The following is a 5,154-nucleotide window of genomic DNA, read 5'->3' on the forward strand; positions in this document are numbered from 1 at the left end:
GTTTTGGGCATTCAACGCCAGCTTTGGATCCTTTTCTGGTGTTGAACTCCACTTTGTAACTTGTTTCTGGCGCTAGACGCCAGACTGCAGCATGGAACTGGCGTTGAACGCCAGTTTACGTCATTTATCCTTGAGCAAAGTATGGACTATTATATATTTCTAGAAAGCCCTGGATGTCTACTTTCCAACGCAATTGGAAGCGCACCATTTGGAGTCTTGTAGCTCCAGAAAATCCATTTTGAGTGTAGGAAGGTCAGAATCCAACAACATCAGCAGTCCTTTTTCAGCCTGAATCAGATTTTTGCTCAGCTCCCTCAATTTCAGCCAGAAAATACCTGAAATCACAGAAAAATACACAAACTCATAGTAAAGTCCAGAAATATGAATTTTGCCCAGAAACTAATGAAAATAAACTAAAAACTAACTAAAACACACTAGAAACTATATGAAATTAACCCCAAAAAGCGTATAAAATATCCGCTCATCAGTTACTTATAAAGCCTAATCCTCCAGATCTAGTTCTGGGAGTGGAGGCAGTGTATCCATCACAATATTCACTAATGAATACTTTTTTCATAGGATAATTCAAGAAATGCAACTACTATGCTACCATTTGCAAATGCATCAATATATCTATCTTCACTGGTAATTTTGATTATGTTTTCTGGTTTGAACTTCTCTACATCCTCTAGGTAGTTTCTAACAAATGAGTCACCATCACAACTAATTTTCATGTTGTTGTTCTTCATCCACTCAATATTTGTGACATTTGGCTACAGCTGCTTCATTGTGAGCATTGAAGAAAGACTTGCAGTGTAACTTGAATTAAGAATTAGAACTAGAAAGAGCCATGATACCATCACTTTCTATACATTTTCTCCCCTGAAAAATGAGAAAATTTGGCTTCATTTTACTCAGGTTTAAAACTTTTAAATTATTAGAACCAAATTGAAAATTGAGATTGATACTAACTGTGAGCAAAGAACAAAGAGGAGAAGGTAAACTAAAGAGCAGTGCTGATCTGGCTCTTCCAATTGCCATGAAACTCTGGATTAGGTTCTTTCTCAAGTAGCTAAACTACTAACATTGCATAGATCAAGATGGCTCCTGTAACCGTCCAAAGTTTTCTGGTAAATGGCTTGGTGAACATCATGCTGATTCTTCAGACTTTGCTAGAACTAACATTAACAATCCTGATTCTGCACATGGCACAGTGAAGTCCACATATGAAAATCTTTTCTCTAGCATGGTAATATCCCCAACAACAGCATCATAATTCTTCCAAAAATAAAATAAAAATAAAAAATAAAAAATCAATAAGATAGCTGGTTGTATTTAGAACAAATTATAATTATAACATTTGAACTTGGACATAATTGCTCATTGTAATAGACTTGGTTATATCAGTATTACATAATATGATAATGGTTATTTAAGAATGGAAAAAAGGAACAAGGGAAATAATAAATACCTTGTTATAGACTAATTGAACCAAATCAGGATAGGTGCAATTGATAGCATGGATCTTATAGGGTAGATCATACCCCAAATATTTGTGCACCTGCTCAAAAATCTTGATGCAGAATCCATCATAGTTATCAAGGTTTTAATTCTTGGCATAATCAACCTTCACAGACCTGGAAAATATAATTTTGTCTGGGACCACGATCTTCATAGGTTTTTGGAGGGCTTCAAATAGCAGGGCTAGCATCCCTTGTTCTCCACCATAGGCATCATCTTCATAGATGGCTATTACTCTTTGCCAGCCATAAGCTTTGACTATATCCATAATGCATTTTACATATGCTTTGCCACTGTTGGCCATTCTAACAAAAAATGGCCACCGGATTGACATCAATAGTGGAGTAATCAAAGGTTCTGAATATTGGTACCTATATAAAAATTTTTAAAATAAATTAATCTGAAAAACTTAATCAGAAAATTCGGAAATTCGAAGTTTAATCATGCACACAAAAAATAAAAAATAAAAAGAGAAAGGAGAGAAAGCTCACCGAAATAGATCTCTCCAAAGAATCCGCTACCGATTTTCCAACCAATACGGAACTTGTTTTCAACTCGAGGCTCCACTAAAGGTCAACCTCTTTTGACCAAAATCCTAAAAAGGTTTGGCAAATTTGAGAAGAAAAACGAAATGGATTCGTTGTGGAAGAAGGCAGAGGACAATGGGAAGAGAAAGAAGCGGAGGGACATCGCGAAGAGGAAGAAGGCAGACAAAAATGGGGTAGAAGAAGAAACAGAGGTTCATCGTTTGAGAAAGAAGACAAAGGAAGTGGGCGGAGGAAGAGGCAGGGGCTCATCACTGCAGCAAACTAGGAGTTTGGTTCTCAAATTTTTTATTAGGCAATTTTAAAATATCAAAAAAGTTGTTATCTTTAAGTGTAATTTTTAATAAATTAATAATAATTTAAATATAAACCATTAGATCGTGTATCAATCTAATCTAACGCTTCAAATTTAATGGTGCGTCAGATAAGCTCAAAAGAGTTGGGCTGATTTTAGACAGACCCTTTATTAGTTACCTATGCGGCTATGTGAATGTGAGTTCAAGTTTTTAGCTAGATAATTACCTAATCTAGGTTTAGTCTCCAAAATATATATATATAAGAATTTATCATTGTAATTGCTTATATACTTACCCTGACAAAGCAGTCATGGAAATGCATGGGAAGCAATGAAGCAGATATGGACTAGTTGAAAGAGTTTAGCAATGGAAACAACACAAATATCCAACACAAGAACAATATAAAAATACTCATAACACAATATGGCAGCAATTATGAACAAGCAAATATAGCAAGTAAAGCAATAACAATAACACACCGAGATTTTAACGTGGAAAATCCTCTCAATGTGAGAAGTAAATATTACGAGTTGAAATATCTCTACTATAATCAAATGAGGTATAAGAGAGTCTCAAACAAAGCACAAATTGTGCATATAATTAGCCAAAACATCCAAGCACTAAAGCTTACAAATGAGAAACAAGAAGATGAAAAATATCCAAAAAATAGAGCTAATGTTCGAAGCCTATTTCTTCCTCTGCAAACCTTCAATAAACATCTCCACCATCTAGAATGAATAAAAAGCTGAGAATCATTTTAAGTCTAAATTTCATGTCGATCCAACGGTGAAAGAATGATAAACTGCTGTTCAAAGATTGCTACTTTGTGTAAAACTGGAAAACCTATTTTCTCTCTTGTGAAGCTAATTTCTTCCACTACAGACTTCTAATCAACATCGCCTCCATCCAGAACGAAGAAAAATATGATAGAAACATGCATTTCAAATTTCAAGCCGATCCAACGGTGAAAGAATGACAAACCGCTATTTGAATTTTGCTATTTTGTATAAAAATGGGAATTTTGTTTTCCATCTTCTCTTTCACTTTGGTAGCTATCCTCTCTACCTCTCAATGACCCCAAAAATCTAATTAGGGTAGAGACACAATGGGTGCAAAGAGACACCCCAAAAATTGGGATTGGACCTCACAAAGGAGAGAAAAAAGCCTAACAAATCTCCCCCTTCTCGACTAGGTGGAGGCTCTCGTCATTCCGGCGATCAAACAACATGTTTCAAGCTTATCTCTTGACAATGCTTTTGTCATCATATCAGCACCACTGTCATCAATGTGAACTTTCTCAAGTTCCAACAACTTGGAATCTAACACATCCTGTATCTAGTGATACCTAACATCAATATGTTTAGATCTTGCATGAAAAGTATAATTCTTGGCAAGATGAATAGCATTTTGACTATCACACAACAACACATAATAGTCTTGCTTGAAGCCAAGTGCTAAAAGAAACTTCTTCATCTACAACAACTCTTTACATGCTTCAGTTGCTGCAATAAACTCTACATCTGTGGTAGAAAGTGCAACACATTTCTGTAGCCTTGACTATCATGAAATAGCTTCCCCTGCAAACTTGACCACATAACCTGAAGTAGACTTTCGATAATCAATATCTCCTGTCTTGTCTGCATCAGTAAAGTCAACTAGCAAAGGTTTCTCACCACCAAAACCCAAACTCAAGTTAGTTGTACCTTTGAGATATCTCATAATCCATTTAATAGCATTCCGATGTTCTTTACCTGGATTAGAGAGAAAACAACTCATAGTGCCAACTGCATGAGCAATGTCTGGTCTAGTACACACCATAGCATACATCAAGCTTCCAACAGCTGAGGCATAAGAAATTTCATCCATTGCTTATTTCTCCTCATTAGTGGTTGGACACTACTTGGTACTCAACTTAAAATGAGGAGCAAAAGAACTAGTAACACATTTGGCATCATTCATGCCAAACCTTTGAAGCACCTTCTTTATGTACTTCTCCTATGACAAATAAAGCTTTTTGGAATCTCTATAATGAGTAATAGTCATGCCCAAAATCTGTTTGGTAGGACCCAAGTCCTTCATAGCAAAGAACTTGCTCAACTATTTCTTCAACTCATTAATCCTCAAAGCATTCTTACCCACAATCAAAATATCATCCACAAAAAGCAAAAGAATGATAAAATCACCATCAAAAAATTTTTGCACAAATACACAATGATCTGAATTTGTCTTACGGTAACCAAGCTCCCCCATAACAGATTCAAACTTCTTGTACCATTGTCTTGGAGCTTGCTTCAACCTATAAAGATTCTTTTTAAGATTGCACACAAAATCTTCCTTTCCTTTAACAATAAAGCCCTTCGGTTGCTCCATGTAGATCTCCTTATCCAAATCACCATGAAGAAAAATTGTCTTCACATCCATTTTTTCAATCTTCAAATCAAGAGAAACTGCTAATCCGAGCACAGCACGAATAGATGACATCCTCACAACAAGAGAAAAAATCTCCTCATAATCAACACCTTTTCTCTTACTAAAGCCTCTAACAACCAATCTAGCTTTGTACCAAGGCTTAGAATTGTGTTCTTCATTCTTGATTCTGAATACCCATTTATTCTTCAAAACTCGCATACCCTTTGGTGGCTTCACAAACTCATAGGTATCATTCTCAAGCAAGGACTTCATTTTTTCTTGCATAGCTTCAAGCCGTTGAGCTTTGCTTTCATTTTCAACAACCTCTCTGAAACATTCAGGTTCTCCCCCATCAGTCAACAAAACAAACTCATGTGGAGAAT

The 5,154-nt window shown here is 35.8% G+C and overlaps 1 pseudogene; it reads right to left on the bottom strand.

The window, feature by feature from the left end:
- Positions 1-484: 484 nt before the first annotated feature.
- Positions 485-1,825, bottom strand: LOC110263797 (glutamate receptor 3.4-like; annotated as a pseudogene).
- Between the last annotated feature and the right edge of the window lie 3,329 nt (positions 1,826-5,154).

This window comes from Arachis ipaensis, chromosome B6, assembly GCF_059453495.1.
Source record: "Arachis ipaensis isolate K30076 ecotype BB chromosome B6, ASM5945349v1, whole genome shotgun sequence".
Lineage (NCBI taxonomy): Eukaryota > Viridiplantae > Streptophyta > Magnoliopsida > Fabales > Fabaceae > Arachis > Arachis ipaensis.